Source organism: Mus musculus, chromosome 6 (assembly GCF_000001635.26).
Source record: "Mus musculus strain C57BL/6J chromosome 6, GRCm38.p6 C57BL/6J".
In the NCBI taxonomy this organism is placed as follows: Eukaryota; Metazoa; Chordata; class Mammalia; order Rodentia; family Muridae; genus Mus; species Mus musculus.
Window position 1 is genome coordinate 124,093,308 of NC_000072.6, and position 20,686 is coordinate 124,113,993.

The following is a 20,686-nucleotide window of genomic DNA, read 5'->3' on the forward strand; positions in this document are numbered from 1 at the left end:
ACAGAGGAAAACTTCCTGAACAATTGTTTGTGTTGTAAGTTCAAGAATAGATAAATAGGACCTCATAAAATTGCAAAGCTTCTGTAAGGCAAAAGATACTGTCAATAAGACAAAAAGGCCACCAACAGATTGGGAAAAGATCTTTATCAATCCAAAATCCCATAGGGAAATAATATCCAATATATATATAAAGAACACAAGAAATTGGATTCCAGAAAACCAAATAAGCCTATTTAAAAATGGGGTACAGAACTAAACAAAGAACTCTCAACTGAGGAATACTGAATGACTAAGGAGCATCTGAAAAAATGTTCAACATTCTTAATCATTAGGGAAATGCAAATCAAAACAACCCTGAGATTCCACCTCAAACCAGTTAGAATGGCTAAGATCAACAACTCAGGTCACAGGCAAGAATGCAGAGAAAGAGGAACACTTCTCCATTGCTGGTGGGATTGTAAACTGGTACAGTCACTCAGGAAATCAGTTTCATATTTCCTAAGAAAATTGGATATAGTACTACTGGAGGATCCAGCAATACCACTCCTGGGCATAGACCCAGAAGATGTTCCAACTGGTAATAAGGACACATGCTCCACTAGGTGCACAGCAGTCTTATTTATAATACTCTGAAGCTAAAAAAAGAACCAAGATGTCCCTCAACAGAGGAATGATACAGGAAATGTGGTACATTTACACAATGGAGTACTACTCAACTATTAAAAACAATGAATTTATGAAATTCTTAGGCAATTGGATGCATCTGGAGGATATCATCCTGAGTGAGGTAACTTAATCACAAAAGAATGCACATGATATGCACATGATAAGTGGATACTAGCCCAGAAACTTAGAATACGCAAGATACAATTTGCAAAACTCATGAAACTCAAGAAGAAGGAAGACCAAAGTGCAGATACTTCGTTCCTTCTTAGAATGGGGAACAAAATACCCATGGACCAAGTTACAGAGGCAAAGTTTGGAGCTGAGACTGAAGGATGGACCATTCAGAGACTGCCCCACCCGGGGATCCATCCCATAAAAAAAACACCAAACCCAAACACTATTGCATATACCAACAACATTTTGCTCACAGCTCTCTGATATAGCTGTCTTCTGTGAGGTTATGCCAGTGCCTGGCAAATACAAAAGTGGATGCTCACAGTCATCTATTGGATGGAACAGAGGGTTCCCATAGAAGGAGCTAGAGAAAGTACCCAAGGAGCTGGAGTGATCTGCAGCTCTAAAAAAGGAACAACTATATGATCTAACCAGTACCATGATGGCCTGGTGGGCCATAAGTGGGTGGAGAGGCCCTTGGTCTTGCGAAGATTTTATGCCCTGGTACAGGAGAATGCCAAGGCCAGGAAGTGGGTGAGAGTGGGTGAGTTGGGGAGCAGGGGGTGGGGGGAAGGGTATAGGAGATTTTCAGAGAGGAAACTAGGAAAGGGGATAACATTTGAAATGTAAATGATGAAACTATCTAATAAAAAAAAAAAGAAAAAACACAGACAAAAAAAGAAAAGAAATACTTGGAGGGTTTTTTTGTTGTTTTGTTTGTTTGTATGTTTGTTTGTTTTGCAAGTTCCTTAATACCCTTGATTGAACTCTGATTACAGCTGAATCTAGAGAACCTGGCTAGCATATATAAGGTTCTATTCCCAGCACAAAAATGTGTTAAATGCACCATGACAATAGAAGTATCTTTTCAGAATTATTTAGTACAATAAGATTATTTCACCCAATTAAACTCCTGATTTTCACTTAATGTAAACTGGCACACTTGCAAAATGCCTTTTCAAAATTAATATTTGAAAGCATCACAAAATTATTGCTCCAGATTATGAAAAGTATAAGTATTGAAGTTCAAGAATAATATTGTTCATACTTACTTGAGGTTTCACAAGGAAGAAAAAGAGATTCAGTCATATATATTGGAAACACCAACTAAACACCACAGAAAATACTGCCATGGGGAGAAGATGGAAATATTCCCACAGCATATTAGATAAAACTAAAGGCATTTTAAGGAGATGGTATACCTAGAGCATATGAGTTATACATATTTTCTTGTCTTGTGATCTATCAATGCTTCTCTGAGAAAATGGTAGTATTTGAAGTTCATCAGAGTACAGAGTAAGGCCTGCTCCTAGAAGGGTTGCAAGTATCGCTGCTGTGTCACAGCTGCATCAGTAGGTGGCAAGAGAGGAGAGGCAATGGCTACCTTCAGTGTTCTGACCTATGACTAGTAGCCTAACACTCCCTGAACAAAGAGAGTTTGAGAGACCACCAATCCAGTGCTACAGAGGCCCCAGTGGCTCCCAGGACCTGGAGCAAGCCAGAGACAAAAACTCTTTCTGGGACTAAATGCCACAGTCCTGTTGAGGAAGAAGACCAAAATAACCACTAGACATGTGCCATTATGCCTGGACAGGTCACTAGGCTTGATCAGTAATATGACCTTGACTCAGAAATTGTGTAGGGGTGGGGGATTGGGTAAACCATGCCAGAGATGATGCTTGCTTCCTACCATTAAGCATGTGCAGGAAATAGCTCCTGAGACTACTCCTGGGACAACTTCAGACATTCAGAGATCCAGGGCAACACAGAAAAGAGCAATTAAGTGGTGGAGAATTGGAAGAGACTGAAGAAAATAGCTGTGAACACAATAAATTTAGGCAGAGCTGGAGACTGGAGAGGAGTCAGAAACAACCATCAAGAACAAGGTGTCACCACCTGGGACTATGATTGGGTCCTGGCCTGTACTGACACTGGAGGTCACATCCAGTTGTGTGACCCTGCAGCAGCAAGAGGCTGTTACAAAGGCCAGCTCCATGTCCTTGGACTAGGCTGTACCCAAGGGATGTTGATATCTGAAGTAGGTGCAGAAATGGCCCCATACCTTACCTGGACACTGTAGGATAGCTGGCCCCATGGAGTTGAAAGCAATAGAGGTTACTTCACCCCTTGGCAAGATGCAGGGCTCAGGAGTGTGAACCTTGCACACTTCAGAAGTTAAAGGTGATCCATGTACAACACCATGGGAGACCTAGCCACCCCTCTTGTCTATGTGCAATGGAGTGGATGAGGGAGAGATACCCTTCTCCTCCTTTATCCTTCACCATCTGCAGCACTAAGGAGAAAGCCCTGTATCACCTGTGGGCAGCAAAATAAAGGTGACCATGGTGGTAGGGTGAGTGACACAGCTGATCCAGCTCTAAGGGCATGGCAAAGTAACCAGCACTTGTCTTCTATAAGGAAAGATGCATAAGGAAGAGATGACCTGTTCATTGTTCCTTCCCACATACAGCATATAGGAGAGCTGGCCCCAAGATCATCGGAGCAGGAGAGCTGTCCATACCCAATACCTGCTACAATATTTGGAAGAGCATGTCCAGAACCTTGCTGGGTCAGTACAGTAGAGCTGGCACTGGGTATGTGGGATGCAGGAGAGGTTGTGAGTGTGGGAGAGTCAGCCCTGCCTCTTAAATGCTAGCCAGTGGTGCTGACCAAGGAGAACTTGCTCCTCCCCTCCCTTGTCCTATGCCATCTATGGCAGGTAGAAGATCTGGCCTTGGAATTGAGAGAATAGGAGAATTGGTCATGTCCTCACCAGCTGCTAGACTGAGAGAGCAGTCCCTGACCCTCACCTGAGCAGCAGGGTAGAACTGGCATTCCTACTAGGAGATGCTGGTGTACTTGCCCCTAGACCATGAAGGCAGGAAAGCTGGTGGGCTGAACATCTCTGATACTTTTCAGGCTCAGATTCCTTGCTTAGAAGTTGCTTACTCCCACCTCTAATGCCACTATGAATTGTGGAGTACATGAAGGGGCTGGTCCTACATATCAAAAATTATAGGAACTCCTGACACTGGACAACAACAGGATATCTGAGAAAAGTCCTAGTGAGGTTCCAGTATAAACAAAGTAGCAGCAGCCAGAGCCTCCGAGCAGACCAACAAGTCATTCCAAAGAATGTTGGCAAGCAAAGAAGTAGGAACATGAGGGACTCATGGGACTCATGGGACTCACCATGACACATTACAACTTCCACAAGACTGGTTTGTGTTTGTTTGTTTGTTTGTTTGTTTGTTTGTTTGTGCTAGGGGGAGTTTACAAGGGAAAAGTATGGACACAAGGGGATTGAAAGATGAGTGGGATTGGGGTTGATGATGTGAAATTGACAAAGAAGTAATACAAACAATTTTTTTAAGTATAAAGAACAAGGACTTGGTAGTGCTTCTCTGCAAGACCTGCACTCAGGAAATAGCTAGTCTGGCCTACCACTACTTTGCTACCAAATAATTTGTTACCATTATTTGCTAAAGTAATGTCTAAAAACATTATTTTAAATAGACTTTGGTAAGTACAGATTTCATTCAGGACAATAAAAAGGGCATGAAAAACACCAGCTTTGAAATGGGTGTTTGAGGTGAAGCAAGGATACCAAAAAACAGGAAGGATACATTGATGCTGTGCTCTGGGGAGACTTTGAAATTAGAGTCATTGAGAAGTAGAAGTGACAACAGGGCAGTTAGAGGACAGTGGGCAGAGCATCCCTGCACATCGATCACAGCCCTGGATGTCACTCACAGCCCCACATGTCACTCAAACTCCTACACCTCACTCACAGCTCTTCACATAACTCAACCCCTAGGATCTCTTAGTGCAAAGTTGTACACGGGCCTCTTGCTAACTTACCATACCAGGGAATGCATAATGAGAGCTCCCAAAAGAGTCAAGGTAATTCCAAAGGAAACACTTAAATTATATGGTAAATAATTATTAATACATAAACAAATACTTATGGAGTTTCTACTATTTACAACAGGAAGTAGACCCAGAGTCCAGGAAAGGAATGCTATATCTGCCATCCATGTCACTCTGATACAATGTTCTTAGCAGTTCCTCTCATTTGACAAGTCTCTATGTTGTCTCATATATCTCTAGGTTGTATGATCATAGCAATTTATATAGTCTCTCTGAAATTTAATTTCATTTGGAATGAATATTGGTCATTATTAGTATTTATTTAAGCATTAAGCAAGGTCACTATTTATAATGCGTTTCATAGTTTTAGAGTATACGGGGAGCACTCAGTGTTTATAGTACAGAGAGAGCACCAACTTTACTCATTAATTCTGCTACAGTTCTAATAGAACCATTAGTGAAAAGCAGGGATACAAAGAAAAGAAACTTAAACTCAATGCTGTTATGACAAAGCTGGACCAGATGCAGAACACCCCTGCAGTCTTAGTCACCCAGGAGGTTGAGCCTGGAGGATTGCAGGAGCCCAGGAGTTTGAGATTTATACACACAGCACAGCAAATAAAACAAGCAGATAAACAAACATCAGTATCAAAACTAACTGCGTTGAAATCAAGGTTTTTGTTTGTTAGTTGTTTTGTTTTTCAAGACAGGGTTTCTCTGTGCAGCCCTGGCTGTCCTGGAACTCACTATGTAGATAAGAGGGCCTTGAATTCAGAGATCTACATTCTGAGGGTTGGAATTAAAACCTTTGCTATTCTACCCAGCAAGACCTTGTTTTAAACTATTGAGAGTTCAATACACAAATATAACCGTGTCTTCAGGTGTTGTGTTACTCATCCCTATCCTGTGGTGCATCATTTCCACATTCAGAATCATTTCTACAAATGTCCACATTCAGAAACATTTGAGAAACTTTAACTTTCAGAACTATTTCTACAAATTTCCACATTCAGAATCACTTTATAAATACCTGTTTCATTTGAAATCTCTCCATCTGGACAAGGGGCACAATCATAACAACAGAATGGTTTCCCTTCAACAGGTGATTTCCGAAGTCCAAGTAGACAACTTTGACTGCAAGCAGATGAAGGAGTCTGTATTGGAGTCATGAGAGGAGGGAAGGCAGTCAATGCATGAAATTCAGTATTAGCATCCAGATGGTAAATTTCAGCAGGGCATTGTATACTCTAACAACCACACAATTACCATGCTTTTAAAGATTATGAAGCCAAAGTATCTGCTTATTTCTCTCTCTCTCTCTCTCTCTCTCTCTCTCTCTCTCTCTCTCTCTGTGTGTGTGTGTGTGTGTGTGTCTCCCTCTCTTCATATTTCATTGATCTGTTATTTTCTATTTCTATATAATATATTTCAGCATAGTTAATACCATTATAAAGTTTGCATATATTTTGATCATGTCCTTATGCTCCCCCATATCTGACCCTCACCTACAATCAGGTACTGAGAGGAGACACAGTAACAGATAAAATACAAAAGCTGAAGACCTCTGGTCATTAACACTCACTTGCTGTTCTGGGACCCAGAAAGTGGTGGCTCCTGATTATTTAACTCTCTCTTGCTATTCTGGAGGTTAACGCTGAAAGCTTTGGCCAGTTAACTTGGTTTTTCTATTCCTAGCGCAAAAGCTGAAAACTTCTTTCAATTGACTCCTGCTGATAGCAGGAGAGGAATAAGAAAATAAAAACTTAATTACTTGGGTTCTTTAGTCATTAACTTAGGAGTCTAATGTTAGTCATGTAAGAGGCTAAAATTTGGTTAACTCATCTTAACTCATCCTGAGCCAGAAAGAAAGAGAGAGAGAGAGAGAGAGAGAGAGAGAGAGAGAGAGAGAGAGAGAGAGAGAGAACAAATGCAGAAAGGAAGAAAAGAAAGAAAAAGAAGGGAAGGAAGGAAGGAAGGAAGGAAGGAAGGAAGGAAGGAAGAAAGAACAGATGTCAAGGACACAGACAGACAAACACACATAGGAGAAGCAAAAAGAGGCTATTCCAAAGCTTTATTTTTGCTTTCTTTTCTTTATAGGTTTTTAGTTTAAAAAAAAAATCTCCTATGTAAGAATAAAATTACCTCATACATAAAATGTTTTAAAATGTGGGAATTACAACAGAAAGAAGAGTGTAGGTTCAAAACACTGTTTTATTGTACAAGCTCATTATAAGTTCATAAGGCCTTGTTTTTCATAGTGAACACCTGTGGCCTATTTCTTGGATCTATCATTGAATAAAGTTTTTCTTGATTATTAATCTGTTCCAAACCTGTTTTTGTCCCTAGTGCAATTAGTACATGGCACACAAAGGTATACACAGCTCTACTTGCAATTATTATTCTGTAGGGGACTTGACAACACTTGAATCGATTTAGGAGCTATATAAAATCATGATTGGCAATTAGGAAATCATCAATTCATCTAAACACCATTACTACATGAAAGTATATCTTCATATTGATTCCACAGGGAATCTACCCAGTAGGGTAGGTAAATACCCAGGAAATCATTAAGGTAGGTAATAGTGAGAGGTAATAGTGAAAGGAATGAGAATAGTGAGAGGAAATCATGTGAGTAAAGAGAAGTAATATCAGAGTCAATGTCTCTGGGGTTTTTTGCCTCTTAGAGTGCACCAATTACAGCCACCCCAAAACTGTGGGCTATCTCCAGAAAGATTACTTCTTTGAGATAGCCCTTCCTAGATGACTTCTGTCAGCAATTTAGGGGAACACTGCTTGAGGGTTGGGGGAGGGGGCTCAGTGAGTTTTACTGGAACAGTTGTACAGAGACAGGTTGCAGAGAGAACAAGGTAAACACAGGTAAAGACAGAACCAGTCAAATTTTGAAAAGTAGCCAAAAGATTAGAACATATTTCCACAGGTATAATGAGGCCAAGCAGAGGAAATTTAGTCAGAGACTAGGAGAAGTCAGACTGAACCAGTCAACTTAGAGAAGGGATTAAGCCTGAAGAGCTGAGTTGAACCAGCAAGCCTGAACTCAGAGAGAGATAGAGAGGGTAAGCTTATTCAGCACTAAGTCTCAAAGGCTGTAAACATTCTAGGCCTAGAATAAATTGTAAGAGGTCTAGAGGCATCCAGAAATAGAGGAAGTAAGCCTCGGAGATGACAATTAACTTCATGACAATAACAGTTATATTTACAAATCCTCATTTGGAGACACTGGTTTTGTCCACATGTTTTTATTATATTTATTTATGGAAGGAAGTTACTTCCACTAGAACATATGATCTATCCAGAAAAATGATGAAGATGTTGTTTGGTTTTTCTTTTTTCTTTCAAGGTAGGACATGGGTGAATCTGTTAATTACAAGGAAGAATCCATCTGAAGAATTAACCCAAAATGAATCAGTAATTCCTACAGTGATTCTGCAGGCAAAGAGTTCTGGTATTCACCATTAGAATGGATGAAGTAAGGGCACTCTCAGCCTGATGGCACTCAGCAATCCCTTAACCCTGTTCTCTGAGGAATTCCACTCTGAGAGCAGCACACAGTGCTGAATTCAAGGATACTCACCATATTGTGGTGTTCACCCCACCTTATAAGTTCTTCATTTAGGGACAAATGCTGAACTCTGTGAGGTTCGAAGACAAACTCACCAACCTTCACATGACCTTCAGTACCACTCTGCAGAGACTGGTAATTAAAAATGTCAAGTTTGGTTGCTGAGCCCTCCTTGTTCACAATGTTCTCCTCATTGGAGAGTCTCACGAACTGGCCATTTTGTAAGAATGGATGGAGCTAAAAGAGAAAATAGTGATCAGAGCTTGCACTGTAAGCACTGAGAAGCACATAAACCTGGCTACTTTAACTGCCCTCTCTTTCTATGAATGTATGTTCTTGTGGCTTTCATTAGTGTTCAGTTTATCAAACATTTACCATAGGGCTAATACATAGTAGCAGTAGGGCTATATTTACACATTAGAATAGTAATACTCTATTTATCAACACTGTCACCACTATTCAAATGCAAAAACTGAACTTTTGTCCACCAGATTCTAATTTTTATGAAAAATAAGTGCAATGTGCCAGATTATATCAGAGAATCTTCTCTTTGCCAAGAATATCACTGCATGAGGAAAAAATTAGAATTGAGTGCTAATATTTAAATGTGACAGCCACGTGACTGTTCCCAAAGCACAGGAAACATTGTGAAAGAGGGGATGGAGAGAATACAAGAGCCAGATGCTGGGTAGAAGATCCATGAAATGTTATCTGTTAGGTGTGACATGGTGATGGCAATCATCAGTTTGTGGCAGCTAAGTTTGTCTGTATGGGACCAGCAAAAGATTGAGGCAATGAAAATATTTAATCACAATGAGGGAGGCGGCTTATGGGATCCAGCTCCTCACAGGAGCAATGTTAGAAAACAACGGATTCTAAAAGAGAGGAAGTCATTATCAACAGAAATACCACACTCTTGCCTTCCTTCTAGATCAGTATATAGCTGCATGCTCGTGCCCACATGGAAGGCCTTTGGGTCATAAATCCAGTGGTTCATGAAAAAAAAAACCACCAAATATGTGAATATAAGATAGAGACCGTGTGGGAGACTAGAGGATCTATGAGAATGGAGAGAGAGGAGGGATAGAGGAAATATGAATGAACAGACAGAATTATGGACTTGTATGCTTGTATGTAGCAGTCAAAGAATTCATTATTTTATTAGAACATATAAGATGGATATAAAAACAACTACATCTAACCTTATAATTTAAACTAAAAAATTTTTTTAAAAAATTTTCTGAAGAAATGTCAAAAATATCTTTTCCTTAGAGAGGATGTTGATTAACATGTAAGATTGAATCAGCAAAATTGTCCTCTAAAAGTGAAGAGCAAAAGGATGTGACCTGAGATAAAAATACGAAGGAGTAAAATTTGGGTCATGTTTCACCCTTGTAGCAATGTTAAAGGAAACTTTCAGAGAAATGGAAAATTTTATAAGCTAGAAAATTAATTGAACATAAAGACAAGAAGAGCAATGAAGCATAATACTGTAGTGAAATTGAGCATTGTATTTTCTTTATATTTCTAGTAGCCTATAATCTGATCAAAATCTCAAAATGGAAACAATACCACATAGCTACATCTTTAGATAAATGAAATACTTGACAGCACAGTTAAAACAAATAGGAGACAGGCAGCAAAAGGGTTGACGAATGTGCCAGCATTGCTGACAAGCAGTAATTTTAAGTATGTCTTGAACATATTAGAAAACCATCAGAATTTTCTAAGTATAACTGATATTACATGAGAAAAAGTAGAATAGAAAATATTCAATTGAATATAAAGAAGTCGAAACATTTTTTTTAAATCTAAAGATCAGATAAAAGATAACAAGCCAGGCATGGTGACGCACGCCTTTAATCCCAGAACTTGGGAGGCAGAGGCAGGTGGATTTCTGAGTTTGAGGCCAGCCTGCTCTACAAAGTGAGTTTCAGGACAGCCAGGGGCTATACAGAGAAACCCTGTCTTGAAAAATCAATAATAAAAAATAATAATAACAACAAAGTTTCAACAAATAGAAAATTCTCACATGATATTCATTACTAAAAGATTAATAATCAATTTAAGGTTAGTTCTCTCAATGCGTGAACTTGAAACAGAAATGTATTGGAATAAAACACAATACTCAGACAAAAAATGCTGCCAATACATGACTGTGTGCTAGTTAACATAAAATCAACAGGGAGCATTAGTGCCCCTTTGCTACACAGGAAGTGTAAGCTTAACACTGCTAGAATACATGGTCCTTAATTCATGCATATTGTGTAGACCTAAGTTGACTTACCGGACTTAACAAAACAGAGCTGGGAAGATAGGTGATATGGATGAGGGAGGAGGTGTAGGAGAGGGAGCAAGGGGTGGATAAGATCTAAACACGTTGTGTGCAAGAATGAAATTCTCAAACAATTAAAAAGAGGAAGAATGACACAACAGTGGATTAACAGGCATGCAGGAGCATACTGTGTTAATACTAATAAAAAAAAAAAGTTGGCCTTACTATACTAAAGAGAATCCAAGTAGACTTCAGAATAACAAACTTTCCAGAATTTAAAATGGACATGGGAACAATAATGAGGGTAAATAGAAAACAAACAAACAAAACAAAACAAAAAAATACAGAACACCAATGAAGCTTAACCAATTTGACAAAATTCCCACTTATCTAAGAGAAGCATAATCCTTCAAAAATATATGTCTGCTAACAATATTCAAGAAAAAGCCAAAGAAAAAATAATGAATCCATGTCATGGAGAAATAGACAAATCCACTTTAATTGCTAGTGATTTCAACATATCTTTAGTGAATAGGTTATGGAGCAAACATTTAATGAAATAATTTTTAGTAGAAAGAATTTCTTTGGTTATGAATAAGGAGACTCAAAACTGTGAATATGTCAGTTCCATCAAAATTATGCTTCAGAGTCAATGAAACCCTCTGAAGATGCTACTAGACTCTTCTATAGATGCTACCTAACTCAGTATGAACTATAAATATACAGGAAGGCAAAGACCCTGTAGACAGCACAGTACTACAGAATTTAAAGAAAGCTCATGAAGGCAAATAGCTCATAGTCTTATATTTACCAGAAGAAAGAGGCTGCCACTATCTACGTTGTATTTAAGCTGTTGAGAATTCCTGAGAGTCTACTCTCTCCAAAAAGGAACATGAGTGAGTTAGAATTCGTACAAAAAAATTACCAGGAATCAGAATCTCAACATAAGGTGGCCATAAAAGAATTTCTTCATAATGTCATCCAGGAAGAACAATTAAGCACAGTTAATTAGTTTATCTATCACTTCAAAGACCTAAGAGAATGAACTCTGTTGGCTATCTTGAAGCATACAGTATGTTATTAGTAACTTAACTCAATATAGTGTGTAGCTGATTTCTAAAAGGTACTTGTTCTTAATGCCTCATCAATATAAAACTTATCTTGTAAGAAATGCTGAAAGAAGTTCTTCAAGCTGAAATTAGAGCATACTAATTCATAAAAATGAAAACAAATACAAAGTCATAGCATACCCAAATTTAATAGTGATCATTTATAAATAAATTCTAAGTATAAATCAGTGGTTTAAAAACAACAATAAAGGTAACCATGCTGATGTTAACTAATACATAATACATGAAGATATAACATCAAAAACTAGGGATAACTGGAAATACATAACTGTGTTTTTAATTGAAATTAACTATAACACAAAGCTACAAGATATTTTTTATGTATTGTGGATAGGAACTAGAAAGAGTGAAAAAAGAGAACAATTAAGAAAGAAACAGAATCTTATCAAATCATATCAGTATAGGAATTTACAAATGAAGACTAAAGGAAACCATAAAACATTAAATAAATAACTGAATTTAAAATAAATACATAAATAAATAACTAGATAGAAAAAGGAAGTCTTTACCCAGAAATAATTATTACAAATGACTTTAGCCATGTATTACTTAACAATAATGATCAATTCTGAAAAATGCATTATTAGAAAATTTTGTGATTGAGCATTTCAGAGTATGAACGCACAAAAGAGTGTGACCAAGCTATCATTAGAAAGAAAAAGCTTATTAGACTACCACTGTATATGTGATTCACCGTGTATTGACTCATTCATTTGTGAAACCAACTATATTTATATATTGAATAAATTAAACTGCCTCCCAAATTACCAAGATATAACTATTTTTAAAACATATAAATATACTCTGCCCAAAGAGATTATATTTTGACATAGGACATAAAAGTGGAAGAATAAGAAATGATAATTAATGTAGCTGATAATCAAAATAAGAAGGGGTAGATTTTTTTTTCCATTTTTTATTAGGTATTTAGCTCATTTACATTTCCAATGCTATACCAAAAGTCCCCCATACCCACCCACCCCCACTCCCCTGCCCACCCACTCCCCCTTTTTGGCCCTGGCGTTCCCCTGTACTGGGGCATATAAAGTTTGCAAGTCCAATGGGCCTCTCTTTCCAGTGATGGCCGACTAGGCCATCTTTTGATATATATGCAGCTAGAGTCAAGAGCTCCGGGCTACTGGTTAGTTCATAATGTTGTTCCACCTATAGGGTTGCAGATCCCTTTAGCTCCTTGGCTACTTTCTCTAGCTCCTCCATTGGGAGCCCTGTGGTCCATCCATTAGCTGACTATGAGCATCCACTTCTGTGTTTGCTACGCCCCGGCATAGTCTCACAAGAGATAGCTACATCTGGGTCCTTTCGATAAAATCTTGCTAGGGTATGCAATGGTGTCAGCGTTTGGATGCTGATTATGGGGTGGATCCCTGGATATGGCAGTCTCTACATGGTCCATCCTTTCATCTCAGCTCCAAACTTTGTCTCTGTAACTCCTTCCATGGGTGTTTTGTTCCCAATTCTAAGGAGGGGCATAGTGTCCACACTTCAGTCTTCATTCTTCTTGAGTTTCATGTGTTTAGCAAATTGTACCTTATATCTTGGGAATCCTAGGTTTGGGGCTAATATCCACTTATCAGTGAGTACATATTGTGTGAGTTCCTTTGTGAATGTGTTACCTCACTCAGGATGATGCCCTCCAGGTCCAGCCATTTGGCTAGGAATTTCATAAATTCATTCTTTTTAATAGCTGAGTAGTACTCCATTGTGTAGATGTACCACATTTTCTGTATCCATTCCTCTGTTGAGGGGCATCTGGGTTCTTTCCAGCTTCTGGCTATTATAAATAAGGCTGCTATGAACATAGTGGAGCATGTGTCCTTCTTACCAGTTGGGGCATCAAGAAGGGGTAGATTTGAGGAGAGATTCCACTGGACAGCATTCACAAGGTCCTCGGTTCAATGCAGACCACTAAGAGAGATTGGAGGATGGATAGATAGATAGATAGATAGATAGATAGATAGATAGATAGATAGAAAGAAAGAAACATAGGCAGACAGAAAGATAGACAGTTAAATATGTAGATGGACAAAAGAAGCAAGACTAACTACACTTGAATGTAACTTTGGGGAGAAGAGAATTTAGGCCAAACACTAACACCAAAGGCAAGCTATGTCAAATAATAACTGTGGGGAAAATTCATCATGAGGATATAACAATCCCAAATACATTCAAGTATATAAAGCAAATATAAACATGTCTAAAGTCAGATTTAGACCACAACAAAATAACAGTAGTGGAAATCCTTATCTCCACTTCCAGAAATGGACAAATCATTCAGACTGAAAATCAAAGGGAAATATTGAACTTTAAGTTTACAGGAGATCAAATGAACCTGAGAGATATCTTCAAAACATTCTTCCCAAGATACAGAATACACAATCTTCTCATTTTTAAAGGCTATCATCGTTTCCCTGGTGAAGTCAGAAGTATATCACAGACCAGTATCTCAAATGACCATATATGCAGTAATCCTCAAAAAATACTTTGCAACATCTGATTAATTTAAATGTATAATATGATTTGCAATACAAAGATGGGCTACCATACTTATATTACTGAGTTTGAAATACATTAATAACAGATAAAGTTTTGAAAAATATCATACTCCTCTCAACAGACACAGAAAATCATTAGAAAATATAACATATTTGCCTGATCAAAATTTCAGTATATTCAGTAGAGAAGGTATATACCTCAACACATGAAACACCATACATAGCAAATCTCCACTGCACATAAAGAAAACTGTAACTTCTACAACAAATGGTGCTGGAGAGTCAGCATGTTTGCATATAGAATTTACTAGATTTATCATTGTTCCCACAATGTATGGAAATCATTCTATGGGATCCAACACCTTCATACAAGGTCTGAAATTAATAAAACAGGCAAAACAAGACAAAAGCATATCAGGATACAAATATATTTTTAATCTGTCTAAAAAGAACTCTTGTTAGAAGAGAAGGAGGAGATGGAGGAGGAGGAAGAGCAGGAGGAGGAGGAGGAGGAGGAGGAGGAGGAGGAGGAGGAGGACAAGAAGGAGGAGGACAAGGAGGAGGAGGAAGAAGATGAGGAGAAAAACACTTCAAGAGACACATTGATAGTTGGAGACTGTAATACCCCACTCTCAACAATGGTTGAGTCATCCAGACAAAAACACAAAAAATACTGAAGCTAAGAGATGTTATAAACAAAGTGTATATTGCAACAGTAAGATAGCTGAGGGAGACCAGAGAATACATATTAGAAAGTAAAAATTCAAGATATAATTTTTTCAGATGATATCATAGTATATATAACAACCACCAAAATTCTACCAAGGAATCCCTATGACTCATGAACACTTTCAGGGATGTTCCTGGATACAAGATTAACTTTAAAAAAATTAATATCCTTCCAATATACAAATAAGAAAACAGACAGGGAAAAATCAGGGAAAGAACACTCCACAATAACCACAAAAATATATAATATTTTGGGGTAGTCAAATCAAGGAACAAAAAGACTAGTATAATAAACAGTAAAAGAACTTCCAGAGGTACCACCATCCCTAATTTTAAAGTGCACCACAGTGCTAGAGTAATAAAAGACACAAAGTATTTTCATAAAAACAGACATGTTGAGCAACGGAATCGAACTGAAGGCCCAGCCATAAATCAACACACCGATGGACACCTTATGTTTTATAAAGAAGCCAGAAATACACAATAGAAAAGAGGAAGCATCTTTAAAAATGAATGGTGTTGGTCTAACTGGATGTCTTCACTTTAAAGAATACTAAATAGGTCCAAATTAATCCTATACAAAACTCAAGGTCAAATGACAATCATAACATTAAAACACACTGGATGGAACACTGAACTTGATGGAAAAAAGTAGGGAATAGCCTTGAAAATATTTATAACTTCTTGTGTTATGCATGCTGATTATGCTTCCCCACCCCCCGGGGGAAAAATATTTACTAGAGAACATCTATACTCAAATAGCTTCTGGGAACCTGCACCCAGTTAGTTCTCAAGCCATGAGAGGCAACCCATGAAAGATACTGCCTAGATGGCTAGGAACCAGAAGCTGAGTGGCTCAGAGACCTAAGGTAGAATCAAATACAATAGACCACAACAAGAGCAACAACAAGTCAAAGAACAGACTCCTAAGGATATTATGCTATAGTCATAGAGCAGTACCTAGTCCAGTTTTCATCACAGAGATTTCATCTTGCAACTATCAGGAGACTGTACAGCCCTTGCTGGCTTCAAACCGAAGACCCTTCTGCCTCAGCCTCCCATAGGTTGGAATCAGTCATGGATGATATTGTCTAGCCTTATAGAAGATATTCGTTTGTCTAGGATTTGTTTACCAAAACAATACAAGATATTGGCATCAAATGTACTTAAAATCCTTTAAAAATGCCACATTTATACTCATACTATTCTCTTGAATGATATATCATTATTACTTCACAAAAGCTTAAAAGCAGTAATAAAAATGATGTGACAATTAAATGGCATAAATATTATTATTTGAATATGCTTAAACTAGGGATACTAGTTCTTAAGCATCATGCACATATTGTTTTATGAAATAAATGGTACCTCAACTTTAAACACTAGAATGTAATTTTTAAATTTTTTCTCTTTGTTTATGCTGCATTATGCTGCTGGAATAAACATGAATACTTTGAGGAAGGAGATAGTAGCTTAAAAAATATGCTATCATAAGAAATGTTTCTCTAAAGCTAACTATTAAAGATCATGAGTCAAAGTATAGAATTTACAATACAGAGCTCAATGCCTAGGAAAACATAGGACAGCTATTGCTACCTTCCATGGGAGAGGAACCTGGAGTACACCTTTATCAAATGGATCTCCTTCCACTCTGACTGCCAGCTCCCCATGAAGTGCCTGGGCGATGGCATACACAGCAGCATGGACTTTGTAACTTAAGGGTGAAGTGTTCATGTCCCAAACATGAAGAGATCGTGTGCTCAGGCTGCCATTTGGCTCAGATTGACTTAAATCCCTGACTCCATGAAGATACAAATATGGACATTCAAATAAGATTGACCACATATCCTGGATAAAGATATCATGAGGGTATTTTCTAGGCTGAAGACTTCTGAGAAAATCCTTGAATCCCAGAATTTCATCCATGTGATCTGAAAATAATAATCCTCCAACAAAGTATTTATAAATTTGATTTTCGAAATGAGGAAAAAAGCAATACCAATCAGAATTTGTGATCCAGACATTACCACAAGGAGTCAAGAGTGTGGTGTAAAGGACAATCCAGATTAAAGTAAATGACTCACCAAATGCAAGGATAACCCATGCCCATTGACATTTTTCCTCAAAATTGTCCAACTTTAATGAGTCCCAAAAAGGATATATTGCAATCCTTACTGCAAATGCAACACAAATTCCATAGTTGATCATCTCTTCTGTGAGTTCTGTAATGTAGAGTTCTCCCTTCATATCATCTGGAACAACCAGGCCAAGCCAGTCCCAAGTGAAGTATAGCATCAGTTGAATAATTCCCTGATACAGAGCTGCAGTGTGCACAGGAAACTGGTAAGGAGATTGGAACCGGACTCTGCTTGCAAGACTCTGATCAAAAGGAGCATAGCTGATCTAAACAGGAAGAAAGTTACTCCATAAGTCAAGACAATTAGGTTTATTCTTACATGATTTGGTTTACCTTCTCTGTTCATGCACTCTAGGAGAAATTAACAATTCAATAACTTTGCTAAGAAATACCAATTTGTTACCTATGTCACTGACTCATCACTGTGTACATGAAATGTATCTTTTTCTTTGTTCTTTTATAGAACATAACAAACAGTGCCAAAGCGTGTCTATCTCCTGACCTTATTTGAGGTAACACCAGTGAAACAAAAGCATTTGCAAACCTGTTACTTCCCATACCAAACCTTTCATCTTCCTGATAATGGAGGTGGAGAAACATTAACACTAAAGGCCTTTTACTTGAAGTCACAAATCCATACCTAATTAACCAATATAGAGGAATCTATGAAGCATTATAAAACCCACTAGTGAATTTCCATCTTTTGTCTCTCTGTAATGCTTAATCTGTAGTCAACTACCCTAAAATAAGCTTGCTTAGGATAGAAGGCTGACTACCTAAACACTTGTTATGAAGTATCTCTTTGAACAGGACCCTCTGGTCTACCCCCATCATGTTACTACCCTTTGTACCAGAGAATATCAACTGAATTGTCCACACTGTCATTACTATTTATTTTAGGGCATCTCCTCCTCTTAATGACCTAATCTGCTATATCAAATGACCAATTATCAAAATCACTTCACTTAATTTAATATCCGCATGAAACAATCCTTTTCCTTAAAATGTACTCTTTAATGAGTTCTAGAATTATTTCTTTAGTCAAGGAATATATTTCCAAGGTTTGTCCAACACTATCAGTCTGCCTTTTTGAATCTTCTCTCTTTATTGGTGATATCAGAATATCCAGGTGTCTCATGGCTCAGATTGGGACTTGATCCCATTTCTACACAAATTCCCTAAGTAATGATCTCCTAAACTCAGATGCCCACTAGGTCACAGCTCACATCATGGCTCTATGCACTGAATTCTCCCCAGGCATCTGAGCATAGATGTATAGTGAACATTTCACTTATTGGATCCAAAATCATGGTAATTGAATACAGACCCTCATTACATGTTACTTGATTGGAAGAGAGTGGTGAATGGGGAGAAGGAAAAGGAAAAGGAAAGAATGAATCACAAAATGAAGTAAACGTGACTACTTTGAGGAAGGAAACAGTAGAATAATGAAATATTCAGAGATGCCAGTCTGCACAGGAGAGCACATGGACTGCAGAAGCAACACAGGTTCTGGAAAAGGCCCTGTTTTGGGACTTCATCTTCAGGAAGGAAGCAGATCTGAGCTCCAGACATCTGCACACCTTCCCCACCAGAGGAGAGATGTCTGCCTGGTAGCGCTCTGACTGCTGGAGCAGATGAGGGAGCCATCTTGTGTCCCGGGTCCCTTGGAGACCAGTCTGCACAGGTCAGCTCACAGACTGCGCAGAGGCAACACATCTTCTGGGACAGGCCCTGTTTTGGGCATTCATCTTCAACCAGGAGGCAGGTCTGAACGTCAGACCTCTGTACAACTTCCCTGCAAGAGGAGAGCTTGCCTGCAGAGAGTACACTCACCACTGAGACCCAGGAGAGAGTTGGAATCCCAGGAGTACTGACAGAGGCTAACAGAATCAGAGGAGGAACAAGCTTCAGCCAGAGACAGCTATAACAACTAACTCAAGAGATTACCAGATGGTGAAAGGCAAACATAAGAATCTTACTAACAGAAATCACTCACCATCATCAGAACCCAGCACTCCCACCTCAGTGAGTTCTGGATAATCAAACACACCCAAACAGCAAAACTGGATTACAATCATATCTCATGATGCTGGTAGAGGATTTTAAGAAGGAAATTAATAACACACTTAAAGAAATAATGGAGAACATGGTTTAAAAGGTAGAAGGCCTTAAAGAGGAAGCATGAAAAATCCATTTAAAAATTACAGGAAAACACTTATAAACAAGTAGAAGCCTTTAAAGAAGAAACACAAAATTCCCTTAAAGAATTACAGGAAACACAACCAAATAGTTGATTGGATTGAACAAAAACATCAAAGATCTAAAAAGGGAAGTAGAAACAATAAAGAAAACACAAAGGGAGACAACTCTGGAAATAAACTCTAGGAAAGAAATCAGGAAACAAAGATGCGAGCATCAGCAACAGAATACAAGAGATGGAAGAGAGAATCTCAGATGCAGAAGATTCCATAGAGAACATGGACACAACAATCAAAGAAAATGCAAAATGCAAAAAGACCCTAACTCAAAACATCCAGAAAATCCAAGACACAATGAGAAGACGAAACCTACAGATAATAGGAGTAGATGAGAATGAAGATTTTCAACTTAAAGGGTCAGTAACTATCTTCAACAAAATTATAGAAGAAACTTTTCTAACCTAAAGAAAGAGATACCCATGAACATACAAGAAGCCTACAGAACTCCAAATAGACTGGACCAGAAAAGAAATTACTCCCAACACATAATAATCAGAACAACAAATGCACTAAATAAAGAGAGAATATTAAAAGCAGTAAGGGAAAAAGGTCAAGTAACATATAAAGGCAAGCCTACTAGAATTACACCAGACTTCTCACACCAGAGACTATGAAAGCTAGAAAATCCTGGACAGATGTTATACAAACCCTAAGAGAACCCAAATGCCAGCCCAGGCTACTATACCCAGCAAAACTCTCAATTACCATAGATGGAGAAACCAAAGTATTCCATGACAAAACCAAATCCACACAATATCTTTCAACGAATCCAGCACTCCAAAGGTTAATAAAGGGAAAACACCAACACAAGGATGGAAACTACACCCTAGAAGCAAGGTTCAACAAACCTAAAAGAAGACAGCCTCAAGAACAGAATCCTAACTTTAACAAGAAAAATAACAGGAAGCAACATTACTTTTCTTTAATATCTCTTAATATCAATGGACTCAATTCCCCAATAAAAAGACATGGACTAACAGACTGGCTACACAAACAGGACCCAACATTTTACTGCTTACAGGAAAGCCATCTCAGGGAAAAAGACAGACACTACCTCAGAGTGAAAGGCTGGAAAACAATTTTTCATGCAAATGGTCTGAAGAAACAAGGTGGAGTAGCCATCTAATATCGAAAAAAATTGACTTCCAACCCAAAGGTATCAAAAAAAGACTAGGAGAGGCACTTCACACTCATCAAAGGTAAAATTTACCAAGATGAACTCTCAATTATGAATATCAATGCTCCAAATGCAAGGGCAGACACATTCATTAAAGAACCTTTAGTAAAGCTCAAAGCACACATTGTACCTCACACAATAATAGTGGGAGACTTCAACACCCCACTTTCA

At 38.1% G+C, this 20,686-nt stretch overlaps 2 pseudogenes; one reads left to right on the forward strand and one right to left on the reverse strand.

Moving 5' to 3' along the window:
* Vmn2r-ps33 (vomeronasal 2, receptor, pseudogene 33) overlaps nucleotides 1–20,686 on the reverse strand; it is a 41,696-nt pseudogene that overhangs the window by 11,609 nt on the left and 9,401 nt on the right.
* Nucleotides 2,143–2,261, forward strand: Gm22916 (annotated as a pseudogene).